Source organism: Somniosus microcephalus, chromosome 16 (assembly GCF_052327205.1).
Source record: "Somniosus microcephalus isolate GS21.2 chromosome 16, FLI_Smic_1.0, whole genome shotgun sequence".
Classification (NCBI taxonomy): Eukaryota; Metazoa; Chordata; class Chondrichthyes; order Squaliformes; family Somniosidae; genus Somniosus; species Somniosus microcephalus.
Window position 1 is genome coordinate 10,533,389 of NC_141002.1, and position 27,257 is coordinate 10,560,645.

General features: G+C 56.5%; 1 protein-coding gene across 1 annotated transcript in view; it reads right to left on the bottom strand.

The window, feature by feature from the left end:
• dgki (diacylglycerol kinase, iota) overlaps positions 1 to 27,257 on the bottom strand; it is a 369,448-nt gene that overhangs the window by 64,197 nt on the left and 277,994 nt on the right. The window lies entirely within an intron of this gene.

A 27,257-nucleotide genomic window follows, 5' to 3' on the forward strand; every position in this document is an offset into this window, starting at 1 on the left:
CTCGACCGATTCACTGACCGCGCCTCGCTCGATTCACTGACCGCCTCTCGCTCGATTCACTGACCACTCCTCGCCCGATTCACTGACCGTCTCTCGCTCGATTCACTGACCACTCCTCGCCTGATTCACTGACCGCCTCTCGCTCGATTCACTGACCACTCCTTGCCCGATTCACTGCCCGTCTCTCGCTCGATTCACTGACCACTCCTCGCCCGATTCACTGACCGCCCCTCGCCCGATTCACTGACCGCTCCTCGCCCGATTCACTGACCGCCCCTCGCCCGATTTACTGACCGCCCCTCGCCCGATTCACTGACCGGCTCTCGCTCGATTCACTGACCACTCCTCGCTCGATTTACTTACCGCCCCTCGCCTGATTCACTGGCCGCCCCTCGACTGATTCACTGACCGCCCCTCGCCCGATTCATGGACTGCCCCTCGCCTGATTCACTGAACGTCTCTCGCCCGATTCACTGACCTGCCCCTCCACCGATTCACTGACCGCCCCTCGACCGATTCACTGGCCGCCCCTCGACTGATTCACTGATCGCCATCGCCCGAATCACTGGCCGCCCCTCGCCCGATTCACTGACTGCCCCTCACCTGATTCACTGACCGCCCCTCGCCCGATTCACTGACCGTCTCTCGCCCGATTCACTGACCGCCTCTCGCTCAATTCACTGACCGCCCCCTCCCGATTCATTGACCGCCCCTCGCCCGATTCACTGACCACTCCTCGCCCGATTCACTGACCGTCTCTCGCTCGATTCACTGACCGCCCCTCGCCCGATTCACTGACCGTCTCTCGCCCGATTCCCTGACCGTCTCGCGCCCGATTCACTGACCGCCCCTCGCCCGATTCACTGACCGCCTCTCGTCGGATTCATTGACCGCCCCTCGCCCGATTCACTGACCGCCCTTCGACCGATTCACTGACCGCCCCTCGACTGATTCACTGACCACCCCTCGACTGATTCACTGACCGCCCCTCGCCCGATTCATGGACTGCCCCTCGCCTGATTCACTGAACGTCTCTCGCCCGATTCACTGACCTGCCCCTCCACCGATTCACTGACCGCCCCTCGACAGATTCACTGGCCGCCCCTCGACTGATTCACTGATCGCCATCGCCCGAATCACTGGCCGCCCCTCGCCCGATTCACTGACTGCCCCTCACCTGATTCACTGACCGCCCCTCGCCCGATTCACTGACCGTCTCTCGCCCGATTCACTGACCGCCTCTCGCTCAATTCACTGACCGCCCCCTCCCGATTCATTGACCGCCCCTCGCCCGATTCATTGACCGCCCCTCGCCCGATTCACTGACCACTCCTCGCCCGATTCACTGACCGTCTCTCGCTCGATTCACTGACCGCCCCTCGCCTGATTCACTGACCGTCTCTCGCCCGATTCCCTGACCGTCTCGCGCCCGATTCACTGACCGCCCCTCGCCCGATTCACTGACCGCCTCTCGTCGGATTCATTGACCGCCCCTCGCCCGATTCACTGACCGCCCTTCGACCGATTCACTGACCGCCCCTCGACTGATTCACTGACCACCCCTCGACTGATTCACTGACCGCCCCTCGCCCGATTCACTGGCCGCCCCTCGCCCGATTCACTGACAGCCACCCGCCCGATTCATGGTCTGCCGCTCGCCTGATTCACTGACCGCACCTCGACCGATTCACTGGCCGCCCCTCGACTGATTCACTGACCGCCATCGCCCGATTCACTGGCCGCCCCTCGCCCGATTCACTGACCGCCCCTTGCCCGATTCACTGACCGACTCACAGAAATCACAGAAACCCCACAGTGCAGATAGAGGCCATTTCGGCCCATCGAGCCTGCACCGACACATATCCCACCCAATCCCCGACTCTCGCCCGATTCACTGACTGCCCCTCACCTGATTCACTGACTGCCCCTCACCTGATTCACTGACTGCCCCTCGCCCGATTCACTGAACGTCTCTCGCTCGATTCACTGACCACCCCTCGCTCGATTCACTGACCGCCTCTCGCTCAATTCACTGACCGCCCCCTCCCGATTCATTGACCGCCCCTCGCCCGATTCACTGACCACTCCTCGCCCGATTCACTGACCGTCTCTCGCTCGATTCACTGACCGCCCCTCGCCCGATTCACTGACCGTCTCTCGCCCGATTCCCTGACCGTCTCGCGCCCGATTCACTGACCGCCCCTCGCCCGATTCACTGACCGCCTCTCGTCGGATTCATTGACCGCCCCTCGCCCGATTCACTGACCGCCCTTCGACCGATTCACTGACCGCCCCTCGACCGATTCACTGACCGACCCTCGACTAATTCACTGACCGCCCCTCGACCGATTCACTGACCGTCTCTCGCCCGATTCACTGACCACCCCTCGCCCGATTCACTGACCGCCCCTCGCTCGATTCACTGATGACTCTCGCCCGATTCACTGAACGTCTCTCGCTCGATTGACTGACCGCCCCTCGCCCGATTCACTGACCGCTCCTTGACTGATTCACTGACCACCCCTCGACTGATTCACTGACCGCCCCTCACCCGATTCACTGGCCGCCCCTCGCCCGATTCACTGACAGCCACTCGCCCGATTCATGGACTGCCCCTCGCCTGATTCACTGACCGCACCTCGACCGATTCACTGGCCGCCCCTCGACTGATTCACTGACCGCCATCGCCCGATTCACTGGCCGCCCCTCGCCCGATTCACTGACCGCCCCTTGCCCGATTCACTGACCGACTCACAGAAATCACAGAAACCCCACAGTGCAGATAGAGGCCATTTCGGCCCATCGAGCCTGCACCGACACATATCCCACCCAATCCCCGACTCTCGCCCGATTCACTGACTGCCCCTCACCTGATTCACTGACTGCCCCTCACCTGATTCACTGACCACCCCTCGCCCGATTCACTGAACGTCTCTCGCTCGATTCACTGACCACCCCTCGCTCGATTCACTGACCGCCCCTCGCCCGATTCACTGACCGCCTCTCGTCCGATTCATTGACCGCCCCTTGCACGATTCACTGACCGCCCCTCGACTGATTCATTGGCCGCCCCTTGCACGATTCACTGACCGCCCCTCGCCCGATTCGCTTACCGCCCCTCGACTGATTCATTGACCGCCCCTTGCACGATTCACTGGCCGCCCCTCGACCGATTCACTGGCCGCCCCTCGCCCGATTCACTGGCCGCCCGTCGCCCGATTCACTGACTGCCCCTCACCTGATTCACTGACCGCCCCTCGCCCGATTCATGGACTGCCCCTCGCCTGATTCACTGACCGCCCCTTGCCCGATTCACTGACCGCCTCTCGCTCAATTCACTGACCTGCCGCTCCACCGATTCACTGACCGCCCCTTGACCGATTCACTGGCCGCCCCTCGCCCGATTCACTGACCGCCCCTTGCCCGATTCACTGACCGCCTCTCGCTCAATTCACTGACCATCTCTCACCCGATTCACTGACCGTCTCTTGCTCAATTCACTGACCACCTCACGCCCGATTCACTGACCGCCCCTCGCCCGATTCACTGACCGCCGCTCGCCCGATTCGCTGACCGCCCCTCGCCCGATTCACTGACCGTCTCTCACCCGATTAATTGACCGCCCCTCGCCCGATTCACTGACTGCCCCTCGCCCGATTCACTGACCGCCCCTTGACTGATCCACTGACCGCCCCTCGACCGATTCACTGACCGTCTCTCGCCCGATTCACTGACCGTCTCTCGCCCGATTAATTGACCGCCCCTCGCCCGATTCACTGACCGCCCCTCGCCCGATTCACTGACCGCCCCTCGACTGATTCACTGACCGCCCCTCGCACGATTCACTGACCGCCTCTCGCCCGATTCACTGACCGCCTCTCGCTCAATTCACTGACCGCCCCCTCCCGATTCATTGACCGCCCCTCGCCCGATTCACTGACCACTCCTCGCCCGATTCACTGACCGTCTCTCGCTCGATTCACTGACCGCCCCTCGCCCGATTCACTGACCGTCTCTCGCCCGATTCCCTGACCGTCTCGCGCCCGATTCACTGACCGCCCCTCGCCCGATTCACTGACCGCCTCTCGTCGGATTCATTGACCGCCCCTCGCCCGATTCACTGACCGCCCTTCGACCGATTCACTGACCGCCCCTCGACCGATTCACTGACCGACCCTCGACTAATTCACTGACCGCCCCTCGACCGATTCACTGACCGTCTCTCGCCCGATTCACTGACCACCCCTCGCCCGATTCACTGACCGCCCCTCGCTCGATTCACTGACGACTCTCGCCCGATTCACTGAACGTCTCTCGCTCGATTGACTGACCGCCCCTCGCCCGATTCACTGACCGCCCCTTGACTGATTCACTGACCACCCCTCGACTGATTCACTGACCGCCCCTCGCCCGATTCACTGGCCGCCCCTCGCCCGATTCACTGACAGCCACTCGCCCGATTCATGGACTGCCGCTCGCCTGATTCACTGACCGCACCTCGACCGATTCACTGGCCGCCCCTCGACTGATTCACTGACCGCCATCGCCCGATTCACTGGCCGCCCCTCGCCCGATTCACTGACCGCCCCTTGCCCGATTCACTGACCGACTCACAGAAATCACAGAAACCCCACAGTGCAGATAGAGGCCATTTCGGCCCATCGAGCCTGCACCGACACATATCCCACCCAATCCCCGACTCTCGCCCGATTCACTGACTGCCCCTCACCTGATTCACTGACTGCCCCTCACCTGATTCACTGACCACCCCTCGCCCGATTCACTGAACGTCTCTCGCTCGATTCACTGACCACCCCTCGCTCGATTCACTGACCGCCCCTCGACTGATTCATTGGCCGCCCCTTGCACGATTCACTGACCGCCCCTCGCCCGATTCGCTTACCGCCCCTCGACTGATTCATTGACCGCCCCTTGCACGATTCACTGGCCGCCCCTCGACCGATTCACTGGCCGCCCGTCGCCCGATTCACTGACTGCCCCTCACCTGATTCACTGACCGCCCCTCGCCCGATTCATGGACTGCCCCTCGCCTGATTCACTGACCGCCCCTTGCCCGATTCACTGACCGCCTCTCGCTCAATTCACTGACCTGCCGCTCCACCGATTCACTGACCGCTCCTTGACCGATTCACTGGCCGCCCCTCGCCCGATTCACTGACCGCCCCTTGCCCGATTCACTGACCGCCTCTCGCTCAATTCACTGACCTGCCGCTCCACCGATTCACTGACCGCTCCTTGACCGATTCACTGGCCGCCCCTTGACCGATTCACTGGCCGCCCCTTGCCCGATTCACTGACCGCCTCTCGCTCAATTCACTGACCATCTCTCACCCGATTCACTGACCGTCTCTTGCTCAATTCACTGACCACCTCACGCCCGATTCACTGACCGCCCCTCGCCCGATTCACTGACCGCCGCTCGCCCGATTCGCTGACCGCCCCTCGCCCGATTCACTGACCGTCTCTCACCTGATTAATTGACCGCCCCTCGCCCGATTCACTGACCGCCCCTCACCCGATTCACTGACCGCCCCTTGACTGATCCACTGACCGCCCCTCGACCGATTCACTGACCGTCTCTCGCCCGATTCACTGACCGTCTCTCGCCTGATTAATTGACCGCCCCTCGCCCGATTCACTGACCGCCCCTCGCCCGATTCACTGACCGCCCCTCGACTGATTCACTGACCGCCCCTCGCACGATTCACTGACCGCCTCTCGCCCGATTCACTGACCGCCCCTCGCCCGATTCACTGACCGCCCCTCGCCCGATTCACTGACCGTCTCTCGCCCGATTCACTGACCGCCTCTCGCTCAATTCACTGACCGCCCCCTCCCGATTCATTGACCGCCCCTCGCCCGATTCACTGACCACTCCTCGCCCGATTCACTGACCGTCTCTCGCTCGATTCACTGACCGCCCCTCGCCCGATTCACTGACCGCCCCTTGACTGATCCACTGACCGCCCCTCGACCGATTCACTGACCGTCTCTCGCCTGATTAATTGACCGCCCCTCGCCCGATTCACTGACCGCACCTCGCCCGATTCACTGACCGCCCCTCGACTGATTCACTGACCGCCCCTCGCACGATTCACTGACCGCCTCTCGCCCGATTCACTGACCGCCCCTTGCCCGATTCACTGACCGCCCCTCGCCCGATTCACTGACTGCCCCTCGCCCGATTCACTGACCGCCCCTCGCCCGATTCACTGACCGCCCCTTGACCGATTCACTGACCGACCCTCGACCGATTCACTGACCGTCTCTCGCCCGATTCACTGACCACCCCTCGCCCGATTCACTGACCGCCCCTCGCTCGATTCACTGACCGACTCTCGCCCGATTCACTGACCGTCTCTCGCCCGATTCACTGACCGCCCCTCGCCCGATTCACTGACCGCCCCTCGCCCGATTCACTGACCGACTCTCGCCCGATTCACTGTCTCTCGCTCGATTCGCTGACTGCCCCTTGCCCGATTCGCTGACCGCCCCTCGCCCAATTCACTGACCGTCTCTCACCCGATTAATTGACTGCCCCTCGCCCGATTCACTGACCGCCCCACGCCCGATTCAGTGACCGGCACTTGACCGATTCACTGACCGTCTCTCGCCCGATTCACTGACCGCCCCTCGCTCGATTCACTGACCGCCCCTCGCTCGATTCACTGACCGACTCTCGCCCGATTCACTGACCACCCCTCGCCCGATTCACTGACCGCCCCTCACACGATTCACTGACTGCCCCTCGCACGATTCACTGACCGCACCTCACCCGATTCTCTGACTGCCCCTCGCCCGATTCACTGGCCGCCCCTCGACTGATTCACTGACCGTCTCTCGCCCGATTCACTGACCGCCCCTCGACTGATTCACTGACCGCCCCTCGCACGATTCACTGACCGCCTCTCGCACGGTTCACTGACCGCCCCTCGCACGATTCACTGACCGCCCCTCGCCCGATTCACTGACCGCCCCTGGCCCGATTCACTGACCGCACCTCGCCCGATTCACTGACCGCCCCTCGCCCGATTCACTGACCGCACCTCGCCCGATTCACTGACCGCCTCTCGCACGATTCACTGACCGCCCCTCGCCCGATTCACTGACCGCCCCTCGACTGATTCACTGACCGCCCCTCGCCCGATTCACTGGCCGCCCCTCGCCCGATTCATGGACTGCCCCTCGCATGATTCACTGAACGTCTCTCGCCCGATTCACTGACCTGCCCCTCCACTGATTCACTGACCGCCCCTCGCCCGATTCACTGGCCGCCCCTCGCCCGTTTCACTGACCGCCCCTCGCCCGATTCACTGACCGCCTCTCTCTCAATTCACTGACCATCTCTTGCCCGATTCACTGACCGCCTCGCGCCCGATTCACTGACCCCCTCTCGCCCGATTCACTGACCATCTCTCGCTCGATTCACTGACCGCCCCTCACCCGATTCACTGACCGCCCCTCGCCCGATTCACTGACCGCCTCTCGACCGATTCACTGACCGCCCCTCGACCGATTCACTGACCGCCCCTCACCTGATTCACTGACCGCCCCTCGCCCGATTCCCAGACCATCTCTCGCCCGATTCACTGACCGCCCCTCGCCCGATTCACGATTCACTGACCACCGCTCGTCCGATTCACTGACCGCCCCGCACTCGATTCACTGACCGCCCCTCGACCGATTCACTGACCGCCTCTCGACCGATTCACTGACCGCCCCTCGCCCGATTCACTGACCGCCCCTCACCCAATTCACTGACCGCCCCTCGCCCGATTCACTGACCGCCCCTCGCCCGATTCACTGACCGCCTCTCGACCGATTCACTGACCGCCACTCGCCCGATTCACTGACCGCCTCTCGACCGATTCACTGACCGCCCCTCGACCGATTCACTGACCGCCCCTCACCTGATTCACTGACCGCCCCTCGCCCGATTCCCAGACCATCTCTCGCCCGATTCACTGACCGCCCCTCGCCCGATTCACTGACCGCCCCTCGCCCGATTCACGATTCACTGACCGCCGCTCGTCCGATTCACTGACCGCCCCGCGCTCGATTCACTGACCGCCCCTCGACCGATTCACTGACCGTCTCTCGCCCGATTCACTGACCACCCCTCGCCCGATTCGCTGACCGCCCCTCACCCGATTCACTGACCGCCCCTCGCCCGATTCACTGACCGCCTCTCGCCCAATTCACTGACCGGCCCTCGCCCGATTCACTGACCACCCCTCGCCCAATTCACTGACCGTCTCTCGCCCGATTCACTGACCGCCCCTCGCCCAATTCACGATTCACTGACGGCCTCTCGTCTGATTCATTGACCGCCCCTCGACTGATTCAATGACCGCCCCTCGCCCGATTCACTGACCGCCCCTCGCCCGATTCACTGACTGCCCCTCGCCCGATTCACTGACCGCCCCTCGCCCGATTCACTGACAGTCTCTCGCCCGATTCACTGACCGTCTCTCGCCCGATTAATTGACCGCCCCTCGCACGATTCACTGACCGCCCCTTGCCTGATTCACTGACCGCCCCTCACCCGATTCACTGACCATCTCTCGCCTGATTCACTGACCGCCTCGCGCCCGATTCTCTGACCACCCCTCCCCCGATTCACTGACCGCCCCTCACCGGATTGACTGACCCTCTCTCGCCCGATTCACTGACCGCCCCACGCCCGATTCACTGACCGCCCCTCACCCGATTCACTGACCGCTCCTTGCCCGATTCACTGACCGCCTCTCGACCGATTCACTGACCGCCCCTCGCCCGATTCACTGACCGCCCCTCGCCCAATTCACTGGCCGTCCCTCGCCCGATTCACTGACCGCCCCTCGACCGATTCACTGACCGCCCCTCGCCCAATTCACTGACCGCCCCTCACCCGATTCACTGACCCTCTCTCACCCGATTCACTGACCGCCTCTCATCCGATTCACTGACCGCCTCTCATCCGATTCACTGACCACCCCTCGTCCGATTCACTGACCCTCTCTCGCCCAATTCCCTGACCGCCCCTCGCCAGATTCACTGACCGCCCCGCGCCCGATTCCCTGACCATCTCTCGCCCGATTCACTGACCGCCCCTCGGCCGATTCACTGACCGCCCCTCGGCCGATTCACTGACCGCCCCTCGCCCGATTCACTGACCATCTCTCACCCGATTCACAGACCGCCCCACGCCCGATTCACTGACCCTCTCTCGCCCAATTCACTGACCGCCCCACGCCCGATTCACTGACCGTCTCTCGCCTGATTCACTGACCGTCTCTTACCCGATTCACTGACCGCCCCTCGCCCGATTCACTGACCGCCCCTCGCCCGATTCACTGACCGTCTCTCGCCTGAATCACTGACCGTCTCTCGCCTGATTCACTGACCGCCCCTCACCCGATTCACTGACCGCTCCTTTATCGATTCACTGACCGCCCCTCACCCGATTCACTGACCGCTCCTCGCCTGATTCACTGACCGCCCCTCACCCGATTCACTGACCGCTCCTCGCCCGATTCACTGACCGTCCCTCGCCCGATTCAATGACCGCTCCTTGCCCGATTCACTAATCCTCTCGTGCCCGATTCACTGACCGTCTCTCGCTCGATTCACTGACAGACCTTCGGCAAATTCACTGTCCGCCCCTCGCCCGATTCACTGACCGCCCCTCGCCCGATTCACTGACCGCCTCTCGCATGATTCACTGACCGCCCCACTCCTGAGTCACTGACCGCCTCTCGCCCGATTCACTGACCACCCCTCGCCCGATTCAGTGACCGCCCCTCGCTCGATTCACTGACCGCCCCTTGACCGATTCACTGACCGTCTCTCTCCCGATTCACTGACCGCCCCTTGACCGATTCACTGATCGACGCTCGACTGATTCACTGACCGCCCCTCGCTCGATTCACTGACCGCCCCTTGACCGATTCACTGACCGTCTCTCGCCCGATTCACTGACCGCCCTCGCCCGATTCACTGACCGACGCTCGACTGATTCACTGACCGCCCCTCGACCGATTCACTGACCGTCTCTTGCCCGATTCACTGACCGCCCTCGCACGATTCACTGACCGCCCCTCGTCCGATTCACTGACCGCCCCTCACCTGATTCACTGACTGCCCCTCGCCCGATTCAAGGACTGCCCCTCGCCCGATTCACTGACCGCCCCTCGCCCGATTCACTGACCGCCCCTCGCCCGATTCACTGACCGCCCCTCGCCCGATTCACTGACCGCCTCTCATCCGATTCACTGACCACCCCTCGTCTGATTCACTGACCCTCTCTCATCCGATTCACTGACCGTCTCTCGCCCAATTCCCTGACCGCCCCTCGCCAGATTCACTGACCGCCCCGCGCCCGATTCCCTGACCATCTCTCGCCCGATTCACTGACTGCCCCTCGTCCGATTCACTGACCGCCACTCGGCTGATTCACTGACCGCCCCTCGCCCGATTCACTGACCATCTCTCACCCGATTCACGGACCGCCCCTCGCCCGATTCACTCACCACCAATTGCCCGATTCACTGACCACCCCTCGCCCGATTCACTGACCCTCTCTCGCCCAATTCACTGACCGCCCCACGCCCGATTCACTGACCCTCTCTCGCCCAATTCACTGACCGCCCCACGCCCGATTCACTGACCGTCTCTCGCCTGAATCACTGACCGTCTCTCGCCTGATTCACTGACCGCCCCTCACCCGATTCACTGACCGCTCCTTGCCCGATTCACAGACCGCCCCTCACCCGATTCACTGACCGCTCCTTGCCCGATTCACTGACCGTCCCTCGCCCGATTCAATGACCGCTCCTTGCCCGATTCACTAATCCTCTCGTGCCCGATTCACTGACAGACCTTCGGCAAATTCACTGACCGCCCTCGCCCGATTCACTGACCGCCTCTCGCTCGATTCACTGACCGCCTCTCGCATGATTCACTGACCGCCTCTCGCCCGATTCACTGACCGCCTCTCGCCCGATTCACTGACCGCCCGTCGCCCGATTCACTGACCGCCCCTCGCCCAATTCACTGACCACCCCTCGCCCGATTCACTGACCCTCTCTCGTCCGATTCACTGACCCTCTCTCGTCCGATTCACTGACCGTCTCTCGCCCGATTCCCTGACCGCCCCTCGCCAGATTCACTGACCGCCCCCCGCCCGATTCCCTGACCATCTCTCGTCCGATTCACTGACCGCCCCTCGCCCGATTCACTGACCGCCCCTCGCCCGATTCACTGACCGCCCCTCGTCCGATTCACTGACCGCCCCTCGCCCGATTCACTGACCACCCCTCGCCCGATTCACTGACTGCCCCTAGCCCGATTCACTGACCCTCTCTCGCCCGATTCACTGACTGCCCCTTGCCCGATTCACTGACCCTCTCTCGCCCGATTCACTGACTGCCCCTAGCCCGATTCACTGGCCCTCTCTCACCCGATTCACTGACTGCCCCTTGCCCGATTCACTGACCCTCTCTCGCCCGATTCACTGACTGCCCCTAGCCCGATTCACTGGCCCTCTCTCACCCGATTCACTGACTGCCCCTTGCCCGATTCACTGACCCTCTCTCGCCCGATTCACTGACCGCCCCTCACCCGATTCACTGACCGCCCCTCGCCCGATTCACTGACCGCCCCTCGCCCGATTCACTGACCGCCCCTCGCCCGATTCACTGACCGCCCCTCGCCCGATTCACTGACCGCCCCTCGCCCGATTCACTGACCGCCCCTCGCCCGATTCACTGACCGCCCCTCGCCCGATTCACTGACCTCCCCTCGCCCGATTCACTGACCCTCTCTCGCCCGATTCACTGACCGCCCCTCGCCCGATTCACTGACCGCCCCTCGCCCGATTCACTGACCGCCCCTCGCCCGATTCACTGACCCTCTCTCGCTCAATTCACTGACCGCCCCTAGCCCGGTTCACTGACCTTCTCTCGCCCGATTCACTGACCGCCCCTCGCCTGATTCACTGACTGCCCCAGCCCGATTCACTGACCGCCCCTCGCCCGATTCACTGACCGCCCCTCGCCCGATTCACTGACCGCCCCTCGCCCGATTCACTGACCCTCTCTCGCTCGATTCACTGACCGCCCCTAGCCCGGTTCACTGACCTTCTCTCGCCCGATTCACTGACCTCCCCTTGCCTGATTCACTGACTGCCCCAGCCCGATTCACTGACCGCCCCTCGCCCGATTCACTGACCGCCCCTCGCCCGATTCACTGACCGCCCCTCGCCCGATTCACTGACCCTCTCTCGCTCGATTCACTGACCGCCCCTAGCCCGGTTCACTGACCTTCTCTCGCCCGATTCACTGACCTCCCCTCGCCCAATTCACTGACCGCCCCTCACCCGATTCACTGACCCTCTCTCACCCGATTCACTGACCGCCTCTCATCCGATTCACTGACCGCCTCTCATCCGATTCACTGACCACCCCTCGTCCGATTCACTGACGCTCTCTCGCCCAATTCCCTGACCGCCCCTCGCCAGATTCACTGACCGCCCCGCGCCCGATTCCCTGACCATCTCTCGCCCGATTCACTGACCGCCCCTCGGCCGATTCACTGACCGCCCCTCGGCCGATTCACTGACCGCCCCTCGCCCGATTCACTGACCATCTCTCACCCGATTCACAGACCGCCCCACGCCCGATTCACTGACCCTCTCTCGCCCAATTCACTGACCGCCCCACGCCCGATTCACTGACCGTCTCTCGCCTGATTCACTGACCGTCTCTTACCCGATTCACTGACCGCCCCTCGCCCGATTCACTGACCGCCCCTCGCCCGATTCACTGACCGTCTCTCGCCTGAATCACTGACCGTCTCTCGCCTGATTCACTGACCGCCCCTCACCCGATTCACTGACCGCTCCTTTATCGATTCACTGACCGCCCCTCACCCGATTCACTGACCGCTCCTCGCCTGATTCACTGACCGCCCCTCACCCGATTCACTGACCGCTCCTCGCCCGATTCACTGACCGTCCCTCGCCCGATTCAATGACCGCTCCTTGCCCGATTCACTAATCCTCTCGTGCCCGATTCACTGACCGTCTCTCGCTCGATTCACTGACAGACCTTCGGCAAATTCACTGTCCGCCCCTCGCCCGATTCACTGACCGCCCCTCGCCCGATTCACTGACTGCCTCTCGCATGATTCACTGACCGCCCCACTCCTGAGTCACTGACCGCCTCTCGCCCGATTCACTGACCACCCCTCGCCCGATTCAGTGACCGCCCCTCGCTCGATTCACTGACCGCCCCTTGACCGATTCACTGACCGTCTCTCTCCCGATTCACTGACCGCCCCTCGCTCGATTCACTGACCGCCCCTTGACCGATTCACTGATCGACGCTCGACTGATTCACTGACCGCCCCTCGCTCGATTCACTGACCGCCCCTTGACCGATTCACTGACCGTCTCTCGCCCGATTCACTGACCGCCCTCGCCCGATTCACTGACCGACGCTCGACTGATTCACTGACCGCCCCTCGACCGATTCACTGACCGTCTCTTGCCCGATTCACTGACCGCCCTCGCACGATTCACTGACCGCCCCTCGTCCGATTCACTGACCGCCCCTCACCTGATTCACTGACTGCCCCTCGCCCGATTCAAGGACTGCCCCTCGCCCGATTCACTGACCGCCCCTCGCCCGATTCACTGACCGCCCCTCGCCCGATTCACTGACCGCCCCTCGCCCGATTCACTGACCGCCTCTCATCCGATTCACTGACCACCCCTCGTCTGATTCACTGACCCTCTCTCATCCGATTCACTGACCGTCTCTCGCCCAATTCCCTGACCGCCCCTCGCCAGATTCACTGACCGCCCCGCGCCCGATTCCCTGACCATCTCTCGCCCGATTCACTGACTGCCCCTCGTCCGATTCACTGACCGCCACTCGGCTGATTCACTGACCGCCCCTCGCCCGATTCACTGACCATCTCTCACCCGATTCACGGACCGCCCCTCGCCCGATTCACTCACCACCAATTGCCCGATTCACTGACCACCCCTCGCCCGATTCACTGACCCTCTCTCGCCCAATTCACTGACCGCCCCACGCCCGATTCACTGACCCTCTCTCGCCCAATTCACTGACCGCCCCACGCCCGATTCACTGACCGTCTCTCGCCTGAATCACTGACCGTCTCTCGCCTGATTCACTGACCGCCCCTCACCCGATTCACTGACCGCTCCTTGCCCGATTCACAGACCGCCCCTCACCCGATTCACTGACCGCTCCTTGCCCGATTCACTGACCGTCCCTCGCCCGATTCAATGACCGCTCCTTGCCCGATTCACTAATCCTCTCGTGCCCGATTCACTGACAGACCTTCGGCAAATTCACTGACCGCCCTCGCCCGATTCACTGACCGCCTCTCGCTCGATTCACTGACCGCCTCTCGCATGATTCACTGACCGCCTCTCGCCCGATTCACTGACCGCCTCTCGCCCGATTCACTGACCGCCCGTCGCCCGATTCACTGACCGCCCCTCGCCCAATTCACTGACCACCCCTCGCCCGATTCACTGACCCTCTCTCGTCCGATTCACTGACCCTCTCTCGTCCGATTCACTGACCGTCTCTCGCCCGATTCCCTGACCGCCCCTCGCCAGATTCACTGACCGCCCCCCGCCCGATTCCCTGACCATCTCTCGTCCGATTCACTGACCGCCCCTCGCCCGATTCACTGACCGCCCCTCGCCCGATTCACTGACCGCCCCTCGTCCGATTCACTGACCGCCCCTCGCCCGATTCACTGACCACCCCTCGCCCGATTCACTGACTGCCCCTAGCCCGATTCACTGACCCTCTCTCGCCCGATTCACTGACTGCCCCTTGCCCGATTCACTGACCCTCTCTCGCCCGATTCACTGACTGCCCCTAGCCCGATTCACTGGCCCTCTCTCACCCGATTCACTGACTGCCCCTTGCCCGATTCACTGACCCTCTCTCGCCCGATTCACTGACTGCCCCTAGCCCGATTCACTGGCCCTCTCTCACCCGATTCACTGACTGCCCCTTGCCCGATTCACTGACCCTCTCTCGCCCGATTCACTGACCGCCCCTCACCCGATTCACTGACCGCCCCTCGCCCGATTCACTGACCGCCCCTCGCCCGATTCACTGACCGCCCCTCGCCCGATTCACTGACCGCCCCTCGCCCGATTCACTGACCGCCCCTCGCCCGATTCACTGACCGCCCCTCGCCCGATTCACTGACCGCCCCTCGCCCGATTCACTGACCTCCCCTCGCCCGATTCACTGACCCTCTCTCGCCCGATTCACTGACTGCCCCTCGCCCGATTCACTGACCGCCCCTCGCCCGATTCACTGACCGCCCCTCGCCCGATTCACTGACCCTCTCTCGCTCGATTCACTGACCGCCCCTAGCCCGGTTCACTGACCCTCTCTCGCCCGATTCACTGACCGCCCCTCGCCCGATTCACTGACCGCCCCTCGCCCGATTCACTGACCGCCCCTCGCCCGATTCACTGACCCTCTCTCGCTCGATTCACTGACCGCCCCTAGCCCGGTTCACTGACCTTCTCTCGCCCGATTCACTGACTGCCCCAGCCCGATTCACTGACCGCCCCTCGCCCGATTCACTGACCGCCCCTCGCCCGATTCACTGACCCTCTCTCGCTCGATTCACTGACCGCCCCTAGCCCGGTTCACTGACCTTCTCTCGCCCGATTCACTGACCTCCCCTTGCCTGATTCACTGACTGCCCCAGCCCGATTCACTGACCTTCTCTCGCCCGATTCACTGACCTTCTCTCACCCGATTCACTGACCGCCCCTCGCCTGATTCACTGACCTCCCCTTGCCTGATTCACTGACCGCCCCTCGCCCGATTCACTGACCTCCCCTTGCCTGATTCACTGACTGCCCCTAGCCCGATTCACTGACCCTCTCTCACCCGATTCACTGACCGCCCCTCGCCTGATTCACTGACCTCCCCTTGCCCGATTCACTGACCGCCCTTCGCCCGATTCACTGACCTGCCCATCACTCGATTCACTGCCCACTTCTTGCCAGATTCACTGACCGCCCCTCGCCCGATTCACTGACCGTCCCTCGCCCGATTCACTGACCGTCCCTCGTCTGAATCACTGACCCTCTCTCGCTCGACTCACTGACCGCCACTCGCCCAATTCACTGACCGTCTCTCGCCCGATCAGCATCACGTTCTCATCGACCCTCATCATCAAATGCGAGGATTCTGCCTAAAATGATCCTCATCCAAGTTAATATGTTTACAAATGCCCGTGGTCCCAATAACAAAACCTGGCATATAGTATTTGTGGCCTTTTTCGATAACAATATTTCTTGATATATCGTTACTCTCTGGTTTCTGCTTTTAAGCCAGCTTTTATCTAAAACTAATGTGGAACCCTTTCAACCGCCTCCTAAAAATCCAACTGTATGATCTCTTGATTTGCCCCCATCCTCTGTAAACGTCGGCTTATCCCAAACTCTGCTTCCTGTCCCCTTGCCAAGTCCGCTTCCCATCGCTCCTGTACTCGCTGACCTGCATCGTCTCCTGGTCTAACATTCTCGTACTCCTGTTCAAATCCCCTCTTGCTCTCTCTCCCTCTCAGTAGCCATTTTTAGTGCTAGAAACACTCCGTAACTTTCCACCCTCTGACACAGGCCCCTTGTACATTCCTTCCTTCGGCCCACCACTGTTGACTGTGGCTTCAGACGCTTAGGCTCCACACTCTCGAATTCCCTCCCTAAACCTCTCCGCCTCTACTCCCTTAACACCCTCTTTAAAACTCAACTCTTTGGCGAAGCTTTTGGTCAGCCCTCCTAACACCTCCTCCTCCTGGTGTACTTTTCTTTTCTACACCTCCGTGAAGTTTTTCTGCATGAAAAGCGTTATATAAATGCAACTTCTTGCTGTTTTATATATCAACTGAAGCCAGACGGTCACGTGTAGAGCCTTGACTACTGTAGTGTATGTACCTTTAACGGGAGAACTACTTTTTACAGCTCCTGTATACTGTAGTACCGGCAGTGACCACACATGTATATAAACCCTGAGTAGGGATCTGTATGTTTAGTTTTAGAGTAACCCTCATCCAGTAAATACCTGTTGATTGTTCCCTGCAGTCTCGTGTCTAGTTATTGAAGGAAACATAACATAAAAATACACGGATCTAACAGTGGCGACGAGGCAGATTCGAACCTACCTGCAACTCTGCATTACCTCCCAGGGATTCGCTCCTGGAGAACAGTGGAAGAAAGTTGAGGCCAGAAGCACGGGCGTCGACCACGAGCAACCACCCAGTCATCCAGCAGAGATTTGATCATCGCAGGGGAGGCTGTTGAGAGCTGGGCTTGGTTCTCCAGTCACGGTGGTCCAGCGAAACGGGCTGGCAACAGGTACGGCGCAGACCCTTCCCGGACAGCGGCGGCTAGAGCCAACCGACGGCACAGAAAAGGCCGAGCAGCGTCGACGGGAGAAGAGAGAGGGTAGAGCGCACAGGGTGCAGCCGGTGTTCAGGACCGAGCGGCGTCGATGGGAGAAGAGGGTAGAGTGCACAGGGCGCAGCCGGTGTTCAGGACCGAACGGCGTCGACGGGAGAAGAGAGAGGGTAGAGCGCACAGGGCGCAGCCGGTGTTCAGGACCGAACGGTGTCGACGGGAGAAGAGAGAGGGTAGAGTGCACAGGGCGCAGCCGGTGTTCAGGACCGAACGGTGTCGACGGGAGAAGAGAGAGGGTAGAGCGCACAGGGTGCAGCCGGTGTTCAGGACCGAATGGCGTCGACGGGAGAAGAGAGAGAGGCGCGAAGGAAAACGCGCAGAGCGCAGCTGGTGTTCAAGAAATGAGCAGCGTCAGTGGTGAAGAAAGGGAAATGCGCAGAGCGCAGCCGGTGTTCAAGGGCCGAGCAGCCACAGCGGAGAAGAAGGGAGAGCGCGGGAAACGCCATTTTGAGCCGCAGCGAAGAAGGGAGAGCGCGGGAAAACGCCATTTTGAGCCGCAGCGGAGAAGAAGGGAGAGCGCGGGAAAACGCCATTTTGAGCCGCAAGAAGAAGGGAAAGCGTGGGAAAACGCCATTTTGAGCCAGTCTAACCACACCCGGGGTTGCCGAAGAGTGGCAGTATCACAGCGTTCGACAAGGAAGTCGAAGATTGGGCGACATATGTCGAACGCATAGAAGTGTACTGCAAGGCGAATGAAGTGCCAGATGAGAGGAAAGCGCTGGTATTGTTGAATTCCATGGGTGCAAAAACGTATGGCTTACTGCAAAACCTAGTAACCCCAGAGAAGCCAGTGGACAAGGATTTTGGAAACATACTGTCAATCCTACAGAACCACTTAAACCCCACACCGCTGCTGATAGCAGAAAGATTTAAGTTTCACAAAAGGAACCAGCATAAAGATGAAAGTAATGCTGAGTATTTAACGGAACTGCGCAAGCTATCGAAACACTGCCAGTTTGGAACGGGACTAGCAGATACTTTAAGGGACAAGTTTGTGTGTGGGCTTCAAACTGAAGGAACCCAGAAACGGCTTCTATCAGAAAAGGATCTTACGCTGGACAAGGCTTTCAGCATGGCAGTATCACACGAAGCAGCCACACGGGGCGCTGCAGAGATACAACGGAGACCGCAAGAATATGGCACAAATGAAATGTCATACGGAACAGTGAAGTGCTATCGCTGCAGCAGAACAACACACGACCATAATGATTGCTGGTTTAAGGACAAAGTGTGCAGACAGTGTGGAAAAGTAGGACACATAGCAAGAGTCTGCAGGTCGGGAAAGAAAACCAGCAGCAAGAAATCTCCACAGGAGAAGTACAAGAAGGTACATAAGGTGACGGAGAGTAGTTCAGACGAACAGAAAAGTGATACAGACTCCGGAAGCAAGGAGCTGGGTTGTCTGAAACTACATAAGGTGATCCAAACGGAGGATCATCAAACTATCTGGGTCACGCTCAAGATAGCTGGAGTCCAAGTGAAAATGGAATTGGACACAGGATCAGCCCTAACAGTCATAAACCGAAGGGACTACAAGCGGCTATTCTCACATATACCCTTGAGAGATACAGAGATTGTCTTGAAGGCGGACACGGGGCAAAAAGTCTACCCCAAAGGAAAAATAAGGGTGAACGTTGTATATAACGGTAAGGAAACACCAAAAATGGACCTATATGTATTGCCAGATGGAGGACCACCACTACTAGGACGTGAATGGATCCGGAAGATACAGCTAGATTGGCATTCCATACAAGCACTGACTCTGGATGCCAAAAAGGATGACGATGCCACACCTGGACGACTGTCAAAAATGCTAACTGATGCACAAGAAGTGTTCCAGGAGGGACTTGGAACACTAAAAGGCATAACAGCGACGATCAAAATAGAGGAAAATGCAAGCCCAAAGTTTTTTAAGGCCAGACCGGTGCCTTATGCGATCCGCCCAGCCGTCGAAGCAGAGCTGGAAGGTTTGGAACATTCAGGAGTACTGTCCAAAGTGGACTGGAGCGAGTGGGCCACACCCATCGTTCCTGTAATGAAGAGGTCGTTGAGTAATACGCCTGGGGAACCAAAGAAAGTTCGCATCTGTGGGGACTTTAAGGTGACAGTGAACCCAATCCTTCACACGGTACAATATCCGCTTCCGCGGATTGAAGATATTTTCGCCTCGCTATCTGGAGGGAAACGCTTCACTAAGATTGATCTGGCCCAGGCGTACCTGCAAATGGAGGTAGAAGAAGCCTCGAAACAGTACTTCACGATCAACACTCAAAGGTCTCTACCAATACAACCGGCTGGTGTTCGGGGTAGCATCAGCTCCGGCTATTTGGCAAAGGGCAATGGATCAAGTCCTGCAAGGGATTCCAGGTACCCAGTGTTATTTGGACGACATCCTGATCACGGGCGGAAATGACAGTGCTTACCTTGGCAAACTTGGGCAGGTGCTCACTAGATTGAAGGAATATGGGCGCCGAGCAAATCGCCACAAATGCGAGTTTTTCCAGAAGCAGATCTCGTATTGTGGCCACGTTATTGATGAAGAGGGGTTACATAAGTCCCCTGAAAAGATTGAGGCAGTAGTCAAGGCTCCAGCACCGGAAAATGTGTCACAACTGAGGTCGTTCCTCGGGCTGGTGAACTACTACCATAAGTTCTTGCCGAATTTGTCTACAGTACTACACCCACTGAACACCCTACTGCAAACGGGGGTACCATGGAAATGGAATGACGAATGTAAACGAGCTTTCCAGAATTGCAAAGAATTGATCACATCAAAAGAGGTGTTGGCTCATTTCAACCCAGCACTACCAATTCAGTTGGCGTGTGATGCATCACCCTATGGCATTGGAGCGGTGCTGTCGCACAAGTTCTCGGACGGCTCGGAGAGGCCGGTAGCCTTTGCGTCTCGGGCACTAACCTCAGCCGAGCGTAACTACGCCCAGATTGACAGGGAGGCCCTCAGCCTAGTGTGGGGAGTGAAAAAGTTCAACCACTATCTGCACGGGCAGAAGTTCACCTTGCTGACGGACCACCAACCACTTGTCTCCATCTTTAATCCAAAGAAGGACGTGCCGGTGATGACTGCGCAACGGCTACAAAGATGATCCCTTTTTCTAGGGGCGAACCAATAAGGGCACGAAACAGCATGGAAACGCTGATGGGCTATCACGCCTGCCACTGCCTATTGCGGAGGAAGCACTAGCAGTGGACCCTGTCAAAATATTTCATTCGACTATAATTGAACGCTTGCCAGTAACTAACGCTGATATAGAGAAGGAGACCCGAAATGACCCGACACTGTCTCGGGTATATGACTTGGCGGTGAAGGGATGGCCAAGACATGGCGACTCACTGTTGCCAGCATTCTCATCCAGAAGAGAACAGCTGTCAGTATGCCAGGGAACCTTGATGTGTGGATCCCGAGTGGTAATTCCACCCAAGTTAAGGGAGAGAGTGCTCAATGAGCTTCACGAAGGCCATCTGGGAGGGGTGAAAATGAAAAGCCTTGCTAGGGCTTATGTGTGGTGGCCGGGGATCGATCAGCAAATCGAGGACCTGACAAAGAGCTGCTCAGGATGCCAGAAGGTCCAAAATGCACCACCACATGCCCCTCTACACCCATGGGAGTGGCCCTCATCTCCATGGCAACGGGTGCATATTGATTTTGCTGGTCCATTCATGGACTCAATGTTTCTAATAGCTGTGGATGCGCACTCGAAATGGCCTGAGGTGATCAAAATGTCGTCCACCACCACGGAGAAAACTATTGCAGTCCTACGGACCATATTTGCCAGGAACGGCTTGCCAGAGCAGATTTGCTCTGATAACGGACCACAGTTTGTGTCCGAAGAGTTTCGAAGATTCATGAAAAGGAATGGGGTAAGGCATTACACATCCGCCCCGTATCATCCAGCCACAAATGGATTGGCTGAGAGGTTCGTACAAACCTTTAAGAAAGCAGTGAGGGCCATGTGCGATGACGACATTCCAGTGCAGCACAAGGTGGACAATTTCCTGTTAGCCCACAGAAATGCGACACATGCAGTCACCAACCAGACCCCGGCCATGATGTTCTTTAACCGAAGGTTGAGATCTCGTCTGGATTTGCTCAGACCAAATGTACGAAGAGATGTTGAGAATAAGCAATTCCAGCACATCAATGAGAAGCTGACAAGGAGCTTCAATGTAATAAGAACATAAGAACATAAGAAATAGGAGCAGGAGTAGGCCAATACGGCCCCTCGGGCCTGCTCCGCCATTCAATAGGATCATGGCTGATCTGAATCTAGACTCTCGTCCACTTCCCTGCCCTCTCCCCGTAACCCCTAATTCCCTTATCTGCTAGGAAACTGTCTATCTCCATTTTAAATTTATTTAATGTTGCAGCTTCCACAGCTCTCTGGGGTAGCAAATTCCATAGATTTACTACCCTCTGAGTGAAGAAGTTTCTCCTCATCTCAGTTTTGAAAGCGCAGCCCCTTATTCTTAGATTATGCCCCCTAGTTCTAGTCTCACCCATCAGTGGAAACATCCTCACCGCATCCACCCGATCAAGCCCCCTCACAATCTTATATGTTTCGATAAGATCGCCTCTCATTCTTCTGAACTCCAATGAGTAGAGTCCCAACCTACTCAACCTTTCCTCATATGTCAACCCCCTCATCTCTGGAATCAACCGAGTGAACCTTCTCTGAACCGCCTCGAGAGCAAGTATATCTTTTCTTAAATATGGAAACCAAAACTGCACGCAGTATTCCAGGTGTGGCCTCACCAGTACCCTGTATAACTGCAGCAAGACTTCCTTGTTTTTATACTCCATCCCCCTTTGCAATAAAAGCCAAGATTCCATTGACCTTCCTGATCACCTGCTGTACCTGCATACTAACTTTTTGTGTTTCATGCACCAGGACCCCCAGATCCCTTTGTACTGTAGCACTTTGCAGTTTCTCTCCATTTAGATAATAACTTGCTCTTTGATTTTTTCTGCCAAAGTGCATAACCTCACACTTTCCAACATTATATTGCATCTGCCAAATCTCTGCCCACTCACTTAGCCTGTCTATGTCCTTTTGCAGGTTTTTTATGTCCTCCTCACTCATTGCTTTCCCTCCCATCTTTGTATCGTCGGCAAACTTGGATATGTTGCACTCGGTCCCTTCCTCCAAATCGTTAATATAGATTGTAAAGAGTTGGGGTCCCAGCACTGACCCCTGCGGAACACCACTAGTTACTGATTGCCAGCCCGAGAATGAACCATTTATCCCAACTCTTTGTTTTCTGTTAGATAGCCAATCTTCCACCCAGGCCAGTATATTACCCCCAATCCCGTGATTTCTTATCTTGATCAGTAATCTTTTGTGTGGAACCTTGTCAAATGCCTTTTGGAAGTCCAAGTACACTACATCCACTGGTTCCCCTTTATCCACCCTGTATGTTACATCCTCAAAGAATTCGAGCAAATTTGTCAAACATGACTTCCCCTTCATAAAACCATGCTGACTCTGTCCTATTAAATTATGTTTATCCAAATGCTCTGTTACTATTTCCTTAATAATGGACTCCAACATTTTGCCAACCACAGATGTTAGGCTAACTGGTCTATAGTTTCCAGCTTTTTGTCTCCTTCCCTTCTTAAATAAGGGTGTTACATTAGCAGTTTTCCAATCTGCCGGGACCTTTCCTGAGTCCAGGGAGTTCTGGAAAATAATCACCAATGCATCCACAATCCCTACCGCCACTTCTCTCAAGACCCTAGGATGTAGGCCATCAGGTCCGGGGGATTTATCCGCCTTAAGTCCCATTATTTTACTGAGTACCATCTCCTTAGTGATTTTAATCGTCTTCAGCTCCTCCCCCCCCATTGCCTCCTGTTTGTCCAGTGTTGGGATATTTTTAGTGTCCTCTACTGTAAAGACTGATACAAAATATTTGTTCAGCGCCTTTGCCATCTCCATGTTCCCCACCACTAGTTTCCCGGTCCCATCCTCTAAGGGACCAACGTTCACTTTAGCCACCCTTTTTCTTTTTATTTAGCTGTAGAAACTCTGGCTGTCTGTTTTTATATTTTTTGCTAGTTTACTTTCATAATCTATCTACCCTTTCTTAATTAATCTTTTAGTTATTGTTTGCTGGCTTTTAAATGCTTCCCAATCTTCTATCCTCCCACTAGATTTGGCTACTTTATATGCCCTTGTTTTCAGTCGGATACTATCCTTTATTACTTTACTGAGCCACGGATGGCTGTCTTTTCTTTTACTCCCCTTTTTCCTCAGTGGAATATATTTATCTTGAAAGATGTGAAATATCTCCTTGAATGTAGACCACTGCTCTTGTACCGTCTTACACTTTAATCTGTTTTCCCAGTCTACTTTAGTCAATTCTACTCTCATACCCTCATAGTCTCCTTTATTTAAGCTCAGTACGCTGGTTTGAGATCCATCTCTCTCACCCTCAAACTGAATTTGGAATTCAACCATATTATGGTCACTCATTCCAAGGGGATCCTTTACTAGGACATTTTTTATTAATCCTGTTTCATTATACAGGACCAGGTCTAAGATTGCCTGCCCCCTGGTTGGTTCAGTTACATACTGCTCAAGGAACCCGTCCCTAATACACTCTATGAACGCTTCCTCAAGGCTGCCATGCCCAATTTGATTAGTCCAGTCAATATGAAAGTTAAAATCCCCCATGATTATAGCTGTTCCCTTATTACAAGCCCCAACTATTTCCTGATTTATACTCTGACCAACAGAGTTGCAACTGTTAGGAGGCCTATAGACGATGCCCACTAGTGATTTTTTCCCCTTCTTATTCCTTATCTCCACCCAAACTGTTTCACTATCCTGATCCTTTGACCCAATATCATTTCTGACTATTGCAGTGATTCCATCCTTGATTAACATAGCAACCCCACCTCCCTTTCCTTCCTGTCTGTCCTTCCTGATTGTCAAATACCCTTGTATGTTTAGTTCCCAGTCATGATTATCTTGCAGCCATGTTTCCGTAATGGCCACCAGATCATACCCATGTGTAGTTATTTGTACTGTCAACTCGTCAATTTTGTTACGAATGCTGCGTGCATTCAGATAAAGAACTTTCAAATTTGTTTTCTGACAATTTATTCCTGCTTTTACCCCTTTTACTACTTTACCTTTATCATTATACATTCTGTCCCTTCCTGACACGCTCTGGTTTTTAATTCCCCCACTGCTACCTTGCTCTATTGCCTTCTCCGCTGTCATTTTTATTTTTCGCTCTCTTAAAACCTCCCCCCCCACTAATTAGTTTAAAGCCCTCTCTACAGCCCTAGTTATTCGATTCGCCAGGAGTCTAGTCCCAGCACTGGCCAAGTGAAGTCCGTCCCAACGGAACAGCTCTCTCCTGTCCCAGTACTAATGCCAGTGTCCCAGGAAGCAAAACCCATTTCTCCCACACCAGGCTTTGAGCCACGCATTTAACTCTCTCTAATTTTATTTACCCTAGCCAAATTTGCACGTGGCTCAGGTAGTAATCCAGAGATTATTACCCTTGTGGTTCTGCTTTTTAATTTGGCCCCTAGCTGCTCAAACTCCCTCAGCAGAACCTCCTTCCTTGTCCTATCTATGTCGTTGGTACCAACATGGACCACGACAACTGGATCCTCCCCCTCCCACTCCAAGTTTCTCTCCAGCCCAGAGGAGATGTCCTTAACCCTGGCACCGGGCAGGCAACACAGCCTTCGGGACTCTCGCTCTCGGCTGCAAAGAACTCTATCTATCCCCCTAACGATACTATCCCCTACCACTACAACATTTCTTTTAACTCCCCCCACTTGAATGGCCCCCCACTCCACGGTGCTGTGGCCGAGTTGCTCATCCTCCCCGCAGTCCCCGTTCCCATCCTCACAGGGAGTAAGAGCCTCAAACCTGTTGGACAAGAGCAAGGGCTGCGGCTCCTCCAACACTACCTGCTGGATCCCCGTACCTGCCTCACTTCTAGTCACACCATCCTGACCCTGGCCACGGACTACATCTGAATTAATTAATCTAATTGGTGTGACTACCTCCTGATACACAGAGTCCAGGTAACTCTCCCCCTCCCTGATGTGTCTCAGTGTTTGAAGCTCGGACTCCAGCTCTTCAACACGGAGCCGGAATTCCTCGAGCAACCAGTCTTGGCCCACGACTACCGAACAGAGAAATGGCAACCAGGAACGGTATGCACACGGCAGGGGCCACTAATGTACACAGTGGATGTTGGGGAGAACATTGTGATACGCCATGTCGACCAGATCCTAGAGTCACAGGCACGAGTCAACCCCATGTCTCGCGCACCTGGTGATGAACCCGACATACAGGTAGCATCTACCCCAGAAACAGTAGCACCGGAAGCTGATGAACCAACTGACGACAGGGGGCCTCCGCACCAAGAACAAGACACTCAGGAAAGGCGCTATCCAGAAAGGATCAGGAAGCCGCCCCAAAGACTGAATTTATAAATGGACTATTTTCAGTTAATGTGCATGTTAAAAGTGTTAATTGTTAAATGAATGTTATGGTACTGTCAATCTAAAAGGGGAGGAATTGTAGTGTATGTACCTTTAAGGGGAGAACTACTTTTTACAGCTCCTGTATACTGTAGTACCGGCAGTGACCACACCTGTATATAAACCCTGAGTAGGGATCTGTACGTTTAGTTTTAGAGTAACCTTCATCCAGTAAATACCTGTTGATTGTTCCCTGCAGTCTCGTGTCTAGTTATTGAAGGACACACAACATAAAAATACACGGATCTAACAACTACCATGCCAGGACAGTTGCAGTGGGACACTGCTCAACAATCTAAACTAGATTAATAAATAATGGCCCAGAAATTCGGGTCCCAACGTGTGAGTACGCACGGGGTACTCACGCGTGGACCCGATGGAAGTACCGGTTTCTTGCATGCACTGCGCAACACTTCTGTTCCTCTGAACGAAGGGGTTCAGAGGTCGAACGCGTGCGCGCGGGAGTCTGCGTGCGCTTTGAACTTACGTTTTTTTTTACAGGTTTTTCCGTGAGGGTAAGTCTTTAGATTTTAGAAATGTAAAAACCAGGCGTAAGGCCTGCATTTTAAAAGGTAAGTGGTCAATTAATTAAAATTAAAACATTTTTTCCACAGGTTTATTATTTTTAAGTACTTTAAAGCAAGGTAAGTTTATTTTTAGCCCCGTTTTTTTCTAAAATTATTTTTTTCAAAAATTTAAATTATTGTTTAAAATAGTTATTTAATGTAATTTATAGTTTATTTAAAAAGTGTGATTTTTAAAAAATTTATTTGAAGGTTTACTGTTATTTTGGGGCCCGTATATTCATAAGTTTAGACAGGTCTTCCTGTCAATCTTATGAATGGGCTTTTCCCTCCTCTGATTGGCTGCCCATGGCTCACGTGATCCCAGGTGACGCATCGCACTAACTACGCCCCTGGGACACGCAAGCACAGCGCGCCGGGAGTTGGAGCAGGCCCCGGAGCGGAATTTCACGGGAGCCCAGAGCTCAACTGCCGGCGCAGAAGGTAAGTGCAGGTCGGGGGCTTGCACCCACGGGAAGCCCCCGACCCGAATTTTTGGGCCATTGTTCAAAGTACAAAAAAAGTTCTGAGTTGTTAGTTATAAAATTATTTCTTCATACTCCGCGGCATGAAGATGGCTCCAAATAGCTCAGAATGATAGGAATTCACAGCACTAAGCAGTGAGTGTAAGTAA